Source organism: Emydura macquarii, unplaced genomic scaffold, assembly GCF_026122565.2.
Source record: "Emydura macquarii macquarii isolate MOO-44397 ecotype Brisbane River unplaced genomic scaffold, CSIRO-AGI_Emac_v2 contig_3451, whole genome shotgun sequence".
Lineage (NCBI taxonomy): Eukaryota > Metazoa > Chordata > Testudines > Chelidae > Emydura > Emydura macquarii.
In genome coordinates this window covers 7,065,604-7,077,568 of record NW_027133588.1, presented here as the reverse complement: position 1 = coordinate 7,077,568, position 11,965 = coordinate 7,065,604, and the positions used below count along the sequence as shown (strand labels likewise).

Sequence of the window (11,965 nt, the reverse complement as noted above, 5' to 3'; positions counted from 1 at the left end):
TAGATTATAAAAGCTGAGGGGGGGAGGGGAGGGGAACATGCTCTTTTCCTCGGGGGGAGGGGGGGGGGAGAAGCAGATACTGTTCTCCCTTGCCCCATTTCTCCCCCCAGCTGGAGCGGCAGAAAAACACCCCCCCACCCCCCGCTCTCCTGGGAGTCAGGCGGGGGGGGGGGAGGTTGTTTTCCCTTCCCCAGAGGGCAGACGTGGCCCCACCTGCCCGTGGAGGGGCGGTGACGGGTGGGAAGCACGTACCCGCCCCTCACCTCCGGCTTGCGGGAGGTTTCTCCAGAGTCCCCAAAAGCCCAGCGCCGCTCCGGGGCCGGGCGGGGCCCTGGCTGCCGCAGGCATGGCCCGCCCCGTGGCCCGGGCCCAGCACCAGGGGGAGAAGGGGCGCAGGGGTCCGACAGTCCCCCCGTGGGGTGGGGTGGGGTGGGCGGGACGGGGAGAGCCCGGCCTCGGCCCGCACCGCGTCAGCGCGGCTGGCTAGCTGCCGGCCCGGCCCCGGGGTTTCCTGGGCGGGGATTAGCGCGGGAGGGGCAGGCGCAGGGCAGCCAGCGGCGAAGCTCAGGCGGGCGGTTGTTGTTGTTCAGCGCGAGCCCGGCCCGCCCCGCCCCTGAGCGGCGGGGTGTGTCCTGGGGCCGGGGGCGGGGCCGGGCGCTGCCGCTGCTGGGAGCTGGCTCTGCTCCAGCGCCGGCCCGGCCGCGCCCATCGCGTGTCTGCAGCGAAACCTCCCCCCGCCCGCCGCCCGCCGCCTATTAATAGCGCGGCCGAGCCCGGCTGCGCTTCCAGCCGCCGAGTCACCTGAGGACAGCCGCGGCGCAAACAAGTCTGCGCTTAAAAGGGCTCGTCCTCGCCCTCCGCCTCCCCCCGCTCCGGTTCGCCAGCCCCTGCCTGGCCCAGGGGCCGCACGCCCGTCACCTCTAGAGCCTGCCTAGTCCTTCAGGGGGGGACGGGCCCCCCCTCTCCCAGAGGGTTCTGGTGGGGCCCACCCTGATCCTCCAGGCCTGGGAGCCGTGGGGTGTACTTCAGCACAAGAAGTATACAATTCACTGGGCTCCTAGGCAGCTTACTTAAAAAAAAGAAAAAAGAGTTATTGGCAGTAGTCACACGTGGTGCCAGGTTGTCAGCCCAGCCTTAACCAGGCCTTTATTTCTGCATCCGCAAAAATGACCCGTGCTATTGTTCCTAGTTGCACTTCTGCCGCTTTCTGCACAAATCAATACCCTTCCTCTTTCTCTACAGTCTCCTTGACATTAACACAGTGACCTCCCATGAGTAAAGTTCACCGGGGGATGGGAAAGACCCCGTTTGTCAGTACAATTAAGTTCAGAGCCCTCTAAAAGACAAACTGCACCAGAAAGTAATTGCACGAGCAAAATCATACTGGCAATTTTGTAGTATGAAAGAGTCTTGTCTTTGAAAATTTGCCTACTGATACCTAGAGGGATGACCCCAGGCCAGCCTCGAAATTTTTTCAGCAGGCCTGTGAAACACATGTTTGATGCCTGTCTGCTCTCTCAAATACAGCAGGTTCCTGTCTGTCAGATCACCCCAGGATTTAAAGGGCCAGCCTGATGGTTTGGGGAGGCTTAACAGTCCCACATTCTTCGTTTCCAGCTGAAAAAGTGAGTCCCTGCGTATTTCTTTCAACTCAAATGAGTGGTTTCTGTTTTCCAGGGTCTTCCGTAAAGAAAGGGGCTGGACAATTTTAAGTGACTTTATTCTTTACATTCTTAGCTCTCAGAAATGAAGGGGTTTCTGAGGGCTAGAAGGCCAGAGGTGCATGACCCAATCTTTCCCTATAGCAACATCCACTGCAGTATTTGCCTATATTTGGGTCTTGGGGATACAGCAATAGACGTTACCTGTGTGAAGAAATGTGTACTTGACTAGTTTTTGTCCACAGCCAGGAGACAATGGCTTTGAGCTCAGTTTGGAGCACCCTCACTGCAACAGAACTGAAAACCACCTTTTGCACCACTGCATAATCACTATTTCTGAGGGGGATATATTATCTTGATCATTATCATTTTCTGTTATGACCTACAATAAGGCCACGGTACATTACACTGGTCTGCCCATCCATAATACCAACATCCATTAACTGTGTCAATACAAGAGATGGGCCAAAACTGAGATTGTCTCTGAAACTTAAAAGTGGTTGTTTGGCTAAAACTAGAGGCTAGATTCAACCATCCCTGGCTTTAAATTTGAGCTTGCAGAACTAAATCTAGCTTCCATGCCCATCTCTAGTCATTAAGCTCAACCACATGGATTTAATTCTGAACATCTGAGACAAAATTTCAGAGATTTAGATTTGAAATAGAGTGCTATTATTTTAAATCAACAGGATGAATTTATCCCTTATTACAGGTGTTTGGCAAGTTGGTGACTGAGTTTGAGATAATTAGCATACAGAGCTTAAAATTTGCTAATGCTGTGTATTTTTGTCATTGCACATTATGTATCAACCATCCCTTTAAATTAAAAAGGATAGCAGTACAGCCTATTGTAGCGCTTATTAGCGTGGGGCTTTGGAAATTAGAACTAAGATGTACAAACATTTAATTGTACTTAAATGTTTCATAGTTTGTGTAGGTTTCCCCCCCCCTATAATCACAAGTCCATGTGAATGAAATAAAAAAAAATTTAAAGAAATAAGAGTACATGTAGTTGAGCAAGTAAGGGTTAAAAAGGAGCTTTGTGGTACCTCATAAACTTGTCAGATACATGTGATGTATGGGCATCAATTGCAGACAAGCAGGACACATGTAATGTAACAGATGTGGGGAGAGGAGGGGGATAGTGGACTACCAAAAGCTGTGAGAAATGCCTAATCCAAAACAAACAACAAATGTTATGGACATTTCCTCAAATACAATAGGGCTTTTTAAAGAGGGTTAAATAGAAAAAAGCAACACATTAATCTTGATTAATTCTTGAAATGCCACATTGACCAGCATGCACAAAAACCTCCCATGGTAAATGATGATGCGACTATTGCTTTTTAAGTGATGCTATGGAGATGGCAGATACTCAGTGTGGACCTCTCCTTCTCTCTTCAGCTACACAGATGTAACTCCCTCTGACATGATGTCAAGGAAGCAGCCTGTCTATCTGAAGGCATGATTGAGCCCTGTGTCTCATAATAGCAGGCTATGCTACCTTCCTGAAACACAAGATGTTGGTATACTCTGATGCACAGAAGGGTGTGGGCGAAACGCTGCTGTCAGTTACATCTACGGAACCCTTCATAACTAACTGGGCTAACTTCATCCCTGCTGCAAGGCTACTGAAGTCTATGGGACTGGCCCAGTAACATCAGCAGTGTTGCATTGTTCTCACTAGGCCAAATTTTGTTCTCTCTTACTTTACAATCTGCTTAATTGTATATGAACATCTGGAGACTTGAAGACATTAAGTCAATCAACCCTGCAATCAGTGACCCAGATTGTCCAATGCCTTATACCTTGTGTGTACATTTTCACCTATGGAAAAATGCTTCCATTACAGTTTTTTGGTATTCTATACTGGTTTTGCACAGGTGTGAATAAAGATGCAAAGCTGCAGGGTGTGGAGAATCAGGCCCATTTTCTGTGGGCCCCCTGCAAATAGACAGAGAGAGAGTTAACAAAGAGCCTGTGTGGATTCATGCATGTTTCACTTGAAAGTATCAAACTGTTGTTTCTCTTGTAATTGTAGAAAGCAGCTTGTCTTAGCCAACATTCTTTTCCAAGATGCCTTTGCCAAGTTATGAACAATGCTGTGCTCCATCAAAACATAGTATTGTGCAAAGGGATGTGTAAACATACGCCATAAAGGTTATGCTGTTATTCTTTCCAGCCACAGTTCATCCTTGTTTTCATAAAGACATGCTTCAAAAAGAACAACTAATTCAATTAATAGTATTCTTTCGTTTCTGGAATGATTGTGCACATGCTTTTTAGATGCAGCATCAAGTTTAATCTCTAACCTACATACTTGTAATGCACTGAAGGTCATGATGTGAAAACTGTGGTACAGGTTAATTATGTATTCATTTTTTGCTTGCTCTGAATAAGTGAAGCAGTGAGACAGGAAGTCTAGAGTAAGACAAAAACCAAAATCTATGTGCTGATGTGGGAAATGTTTTGGGGCCAAATACTGCATTTCCCATGAGCATATGGAACCTGAAAGGAAGTGGAATTGCTGCAGCTCTAGTATGCAGAGGGGCTTATGATTGACACTTTCTGTGCACCGCAGAATGCTGGTTCCTGCGGGCTCATTCATTGCAAGTCCACAAGAATTTAGGGTCTGTGTAGGACAGTTTGTGACTACCCAGAACTGTTGACCATGCACTTGTGGAGAGGTTGTGCTATGGCTACAGACACCACTGTTGCTGTCATGGCAACTGAACTGTGGTACAGTGCTCTGCTGTATGGATTCTCTGGCTATGGCTGAGCAGCAAAGAGCTATGGAACTGAAAGACAAAAAAAACATGCTTGGAAAAATCCTGTAGCAATTATCCTTGTGTTCACCTGACATCAGTGTTACAGAATGGTGGGTGTAGCTACGAAATGGTGAAGACTTGGTTTTGGACACACAGTAAACCTTTAAGTTTCCAAGAGCTCTGTGTACAGCCATTTTGTTCTCACAGTAATTATGCACAGCAGGGAGGACACACACAGTCACGGAGATTTTACTTAACCTAAAATTAAAGTCATTCGCACTGGAAATTATATGGAAAAATAATACACTATTGGCCTTAGTCATTTAGGTATGCCCCTTTCAGGGCTGACATCCCAGCTGATACCACCTTGTGACCCATGTTATATTCATTAGATAGAACCATTGTGCTTTTTTCCAAAACATCCTTCAAAGGCAGCATCTTGATCAACAAGTAAATATTTTAGCAGATATGCAAGGTTCAGGTAGACGGTTAAGAGGAATCATGGATCATAAACACACCTGCTGAAAATGAAAATTTGTCTTTGCATATGCTCTCTGACAATTTGACTAACAGTCATATCAGATTCAACAAGTAAAAATAAATAGCAAAAGTTTAATTAATAAGTAGCTTATCTTGCATGGTTCAAAAGAGTGTAATTCTGCCTTCCTCAAACACACAGAAGGTACCATGGTCACCAACCCAAAACATCACCAGCAAGAGCAGTTCCTGCTATGCTAGCAAAGATAACAATATCCTAAAGATGAAATACTGCCTGCACACAGCAAGTTCCAAAGCCACTCAGGTCTTAATGAAAAGGCAATGAATTATGAGGGTAATGTATAGCAAAGGAAGTATAGTCCTGCAGGAGAAACAAAAAATACAACGGAAGGGACGCTCCTAAAATTAAATTAATGATGCAGTGTTTTTGTAAACATATCCTTTAAGAACCATAGTGAGAGAATGATAAGGACAGTGGGAGCAATTTAAGGCAAATCTAAATAGGAGTTGTTACACTAACCACTTCTATATTCACACCTTAAACATTATTTACAATAAGCTTTGTACAAAATATACCTTGTGAGGTAACTCAGGGCTGTGTTTACACCCCCCCCCCCCCGTTAAGTTAATACTGTGATGTTTTTGTGTCTTTTGAGGAACAAATGAGCCTTATTATTTCTGAATTGTCCAGAAGAAGGTTGGACACTTCAGAGCATACGGTTTGGGGGAAATTCAGAACTGAGAGAGTGTTGGGGTCACCATTCAGGTAGTAACCAAGACTGGTGGAAGCCAGAGTGGGGCTGCAGACATGCTGCTGGGGTCAGAGCTGCGGAACCAGGGCTGTCTAGTATGCAGACACTCCGGGTGCAACTTGCATGCTGATGGGCTGCTCACAACCAGCTTACCTTGGGAGCTAGAGCAGCAGAGCATTGAGAGGTACCCAGAATTATGGGGAAGGTAGTAACAAATCCCATTGGTCTGGATTTGCACATTAAAACCCAACTGGACTGTGACAGGAATCAATGTTGCAGGGAAAGATGGGGGTAGGAGAAGGAGGCCTAATGGGAGGGAATGAAAGAGAGTCGAGGAAGTGGAGTGAAGAAAGGAAATCACTGTGCTTGTGTGCCAGAATACACCCCTATATTCACACCCTACACACTATTGTAATAATCTTTACACAAAAGTATGCCTTGTAAGGTATCATTTGAAAATTCATAATTTGCTGGTTAGTATTGTCCTGTTAAAATAGGCTTGTCAACATTGTATGTGAAGTTATGTTTTCCCTCTATGGTGCTATTAACATATGTTCTAAATCCTACAGCCCCGCCCACATAGAAGTTGGCAAACTGGTCTGTCCTAAACAAAAGAATGTGTGCTCTGCTTAATTTGCATTTAAGCAGTAAACAGAGTCTTCAAGCAAGAAGGGCAGACAAAGAAAGGAAGGGCAAACAGGTGAAAAAACTGATAGGGAATATCCTTCCCTATAGACTCTTTGGCTCCTAGCTCTCAGCAGGAAATGTTTTTCAAGAGAGGGACTGAAACCATAAAAATAAGGGACAAACACCCCAAAGCAGCCATCTCTCTCTCTCTCCCCCTGCCCATCACATTCACTGTACCTGAAGAGACAAAGGAAGCAGCAGTTAGACTCTGGGGGAGGGGTCCTGACCGAAGGAGTTTGGTCAGTAAGACTGCTGAAAGCAGGTGGTGAGAAACTTTGCTTTCAGTCCAAAGTAGTTTAAGTTAGTCATCAGTAAGCATTTTATCTTGATTTTTCTTGTAACCATTTCTGACTTTTGTGCCTCAGTACTTGTACTCACTTACTACAAAGAGATAGATTTTAATACACTTCTTTTATGTAATCCATTGTGTTCAAGTTGGAGTGTCTGGGTGACTCCTTGGGGGCAACAACTTGTGTGCATATTATTCCCTTAAAGGAATGACAGACAATATATTTGCACTGACCCGGAAAGGGCTGGGCAGTACAGACATATGTTTCTGAGGAAAAATGTGAGGCTAGGAGTGTATCTCACCCTGTGGTAAGCTTTAAGGCTGGTAAGAGCCAATGTGTGGCTGGCTGCAGCGCACACAGAGACCTAGCTGGGGAAGACTTACATATGGGATGCTGTCTGTGAGCAGCAAGGCATTGTAAACAGCATCCCAGGTTAATGAGTAGCTGTCACCTGTCCTGTAGTCTGGATTGTACGCTAGTATGTCCCAATTTCTTAGCAGCAAAATGAGCTGTTAGACACTGTAAGTAAGTGGGAAATCAGCTATTTTCAATCAGAGTGAGCAAACACAAGGAAGGACCTATACAGCATTCAGGAATCTGCACACCATTCTTTGGGCTCCAGATCTGATTTTTTTTTTTAAATGTATTGTTTTTAAATACATGCACGCTTTAAATTAGAAGAGCTGAAATAGCTTTACAAACCAAGATGCAAATCCTTGTAGAAAAGGGAAACTTGATCCCCATTTTGCGAATGGGGAAATGCAGGCAGAGAGAGGAAGGTCCACATTTTATAGTATGGTCACTAGTATTGAGTGCTTTTGGGGTGCTCAGCTTCAGACTCTCAGGGCCTGATTTTCTGAGGCAATGAACACTTATAATTCTAATTGAAGTTAATGGGAGCAGCTGGTGCTTGGTACCTATGAAAATCAGGGCTTAGGAATCTCAGGTTGGGCACGCCAAAAACAGAAACCCAAAATTAATGGACAATTTTGAAATCTTTGGTCTAAAGGACATACATGAAGTGACACAGGAAGTCTGTGGCACAGCCAGGAACTGACTTCAACTCTTCATCACAAAATTATCCTCGCTTCCTAAGAAATAAGGTACTAGGTGCATTTTGCAATGGTAGATAGTTTGTTGTTATAATGAGTCAGTTACTAGATTTAAGTGTCATAATGAACAAGTTATGTCTAGAAACAAACAGATGAAGGAAACGAGTTTTTAAACTGTTGAAATATTTAATAATCTTTTAGAAGGAAATAATTTTCACCTTTCTGCTGTTATGAAATCACCTGCCATATTTTGTAATAAATGTGCTGATGAACAAATTTCCCAGTTTGTAATCTCTTCAGATTTGGATCAACGTCTCTGGCAAAAGGACTCCCAGTGAAGTGTTACAGAACTTTATAGCTGCATCTTTAATTTTGCTACATAGCACAAATGCATAATTCGTATAACTCCACAGTTTTTGGGGGCTTCTAACACTTGGCCAATTTTCTGTCTTCATTTCCAAATCCATGTTGTGAGAGGACAGCTATGTTTCTAGAGCAAGCAATGCTTATTTTGTACTTGAAATACCTCGTGGCCCTAGTCAGAGGCATGGCTTAAATGTATGCACACTCCCAAACATGCAGTGCTACCGCCTGTGACAGAGTGCCAACACGATTGGTCTCACAGGGCCATATCATATTTCTACCACATTTTGTACAAATAGCATCAACGGGTATGTCTACACAGCAAGAGAAAGACCCAAGACAGGGAATCTCAGAGCCCGGGTCAATTGACTTGGGTCCATACTATGGGGCTTAAAAATAGCCGCATACCTGGTCTGGCTCAGGCTGAAGCCCAGACTCTGAAACCTGGGGGTGGGGGATGGAGAGCTTGGACCCCAGGCTCCAGCCCACACCTGAAGATCTGTGCTGCTATTTTTAGCTCTGGAGTAGACCTGGTAAGTCCAAGTCAGTTAACCAGGCTCGGAGACTCGCTGCCACAGGCTTTTTTTGGGTAGGTAAACGTACCCTAAGTGTTACCATGACATTAAAGAGGCATTAAGGGTGACTTTTGAATCTTGACTCTCATAATATTTATTACGTTGATAATGATCAACAGTTAGAAAGTGCATGATCAAAAACCAAGGTGTTTGGAGTGCAATGTAACAACTTAACATTTAGTAACAGAAAGCCATAAAATAGACAAAATGTAAAAGAGGTAAAAACATCAAATAATGTATCATAAAAAGTAGTAAGTGAGGACCTTCTATTGGGGCAGTCTGTAAATGTTTGCAGAATCAGGCCCACACATGTGCTTAACTTGACTACCATGAAATCAAGGGACATACTCATGGTAGTCAAATTAACACATACACAAGATTTTGCAGGCCTGGGCCTATATGATGTAGTAAGCACCCACAAAACAATGACCAAGGCAGCATGTTAGCTATTGTTGAATACAAAAAAGTTGTACCATTTATCTATATGGTTATTGCAATCTTTAACTCATTGCTTTATAAAGAATTAAGACCTCTTAAGGATCAAAAACAATACTATGTATAACCAAGTTGTATTTTCAAGTTCATTCCCTCCTACCCCGAAAATCTGCCAGAGAAGCAAATGGTTCAGTAGCGCAGATATGTTCTTGGGAATTCCTGGACTGATGTCTTGTACAATGAATCATTAGCACTTAGTGAAACTTAAGAGACTGACTCATGCTCTTTACAGGTGCTATACCACTTGTAGTATGATAAGTACAGAGAGTAGACAAGCCTGAAAGCATGAGACACCCCTGCCACAACGGTGTTAATTTTTTTTTTTATAAAGCTGCTTATGAAGGCTGCTGAGAAACGAACTACTAAAAACTAGCAGTAAGAGTAATGAGAGTTTTTGGTGGCCTGTGCTTTACTTTGGTGTCCCATACAGTAGCATAGTCTGTAAAAAACAACTTTCTTCTATGTGTCACTTCTTTCCCACAAAATGTATATCCCACAGGGTTTAAGAGTGCAGCAGTAAAATTAAAACAACAGTGATAACAGTAAAGAGCACGAGATTTAAAAATAGATGAAAAATCCAGGAGGCAAAGAGAGACTATGTCTGAGACACAAGCTGGACAAGCATATGGAGGATTTTAAAAACAAGGGGAGAAATCCTAGCCCCATTGAAGTCACAGGAAGGGAATTTTGGACTGGATCATGGAACGAACGGAAAGCCAGTGGAAGTGTCTGAGGATGGGATGATAGTCACGCTTTTCCAAGCTTGTGAGAAGGAAGGCAATAGCACTTTGAACTTGATGTGCATATGGATTGATCTCTAAATCTTTACCCAACCTAGTTCTTTCAGTTTTGAAAATAAAGCATTAAAACAAGATACATTTTGTTTAGAGGTGAGATTAAAAAAAAAAATCTTATTGGGTTTGGAGTTACAAAGTTATACATTTACACACCTTTCATCATAATGGAGCACTACAGCAGAATGCTTGAGCACTGAGGTAGTGCTATTCATGCCCAGGCACAAAAGAAAACAGTTCTAAAACACACACAGCGTTCAACTTGCACAGGTCTCACTCCCTGTAATTCTGTGAGTTTTTCAATCTTTGCAGCAGCCATGTGATTGAACTTTGAAAAGTTTAACTAGTTGGTGCTGTGGCAACATTCCTCACGCACATATTTGCATAATGTTGACACTTCAGAGGGGAGGGCTGGTGAGCACTTGTGCTGGGAAATGAAACATTGCCTAACTCTGAAGAATAACCACAAGAACAGAAAAACAAGTGCTTCTTGCAGCTGTGGTCCTTTCCCCATAGCCCTAATCTCTCAGTATTGTAATAAAAAGAAACAAGATTAGAAGTCACCTGAGGGACTAGCTGTTGTAAATGTTATCATTTAGTTTAGTAAGCACCAAAACCAAACAGTTTGGGTGCAGGCAAGACAGGAACAATTGAGAACATTTCAACTGTGTGTTTGCAAAGATTTTACAAATTCACATTTGCTAATAAAGAGTTCAGTTACAAATCTGTCTGCATGCCCATCAAGGAAGGCTCGGGGAGGGGCAGGGCTGGGGAGGCACAGCTTACTTCCCAAATGGGGCCGGAGTAACTCAGAGTCATAGTTCAGTCCCTGCTCCACATTCAGGCCAGATTGTAAGATTGAAATCTAGTCCATATAGCAATTTCATAGGGTTTTGTGATTATTTATTTTCTTCCTCCCTTAAAGAGAAACCAATCATGCAAAATGTACTAATTTGTAATGGCATTTTAGGTTAGGTTTATGAAAGCAAGATATGGGTCAAAAGCAACACACACCAAAAAAACCCCCACTTGAATTAGAATTCCTTCAGATTTCCAGTGTATATGTTTGGGAAGCCGTGGTGTTAGTTTAAGATTCAAATCCCTGTCTCTGTATGCTTTATTTTGATTTTGGGTTCCAGGTTGGATCCATTTTGCATGTTGCCAAAAATCTAGCAAGAACTGCCATTCGTATGGGACTTAAGCCTAAAAATGCTAGCGATCTCGGAGATTTCATAGGATCTGGAATCTAGACTAAACCTTATCTGGCTCTGAACATTATCTGCTCAGCCCACCTTCAATTAAAACAGGCCCCTGGCCCTAAATACAAGTAAAGTAAATGGCCTGTTGAGACTTCTCCTTCACCTGTGTCTCATGTAAGCTCTGCGGTACGAATTGGACCAGTCATCCTCTCCAGGAGTAGGGTTGGAAGGTGAGCGTGAAACTCACCATCAGATTTACCTTTGGGAATGAGAAAGGAAAAGGGTACAATTCACTGCCTAAGCACCTTTGCTCTTGGTTTGTGGTTCCCACAAATCCAGGAGTCAAATTGGGGAACAAAAGACAATAGTACTTTCCTGGGCTCTGCACCTCTCCCCACAAAACAAGCTCCAGGTCAAAAAATGAGATGCCACTCACTGTCACTGGTGCAGCTGTTCAGGCTATAATCAGGCAGGTTCTGCTAAGCACAGGTGGGGAGGAAGGAAGGAAGTGGAACTTCTTGGGAGAGTGCTACTCACTCCTGGTGCTAGAAATGTGCTGACGGAGCTGATTGTGGAGATCTTCCCCTCTCTCTTAAATGGCTAAATAGTTATTGTTGACATTTAATTCATCACCATTGAGCATTTGAGTTAACACTTCAAAACTAGAGGTCAATGCCCTCCAATAATAGATGTTCCCTTGAGACCATGCCGTCAGACAAGTTATATCTGAAAACAAAACAGGTGTTAAATAATCTTAACTCCAATTTACTCCTCTAGCAATCTCTTTAGGAGAGGCTAGACAAAACATGAACATATAGACCTTGATGGACC

The 11,965-nt window shown here is 43.7% G+C and overlaps 1 long non-coding RNA gene across 1 annotated transcript; it reads left to right on the top strand.

Annotated features, from left to right (window-relative positions):
- Window positions 1-796: 796 nt before the first annotated feature.
- Window positions 797-3,878, top strand: LOC137144425 (uncharacterized). The gene is made up of 3 exons (XR_010917395.1): window positions 797-875; window positions 1,528-1,625; window positions 3,066-3,878. It is a non-coding gene; the product is annotated as an uncharacterized lncRNA (long non-coding RNA).
- The last annotated feature ends 8,087 nt before the right edge of the window (window positions 3,879-11,965 follow it).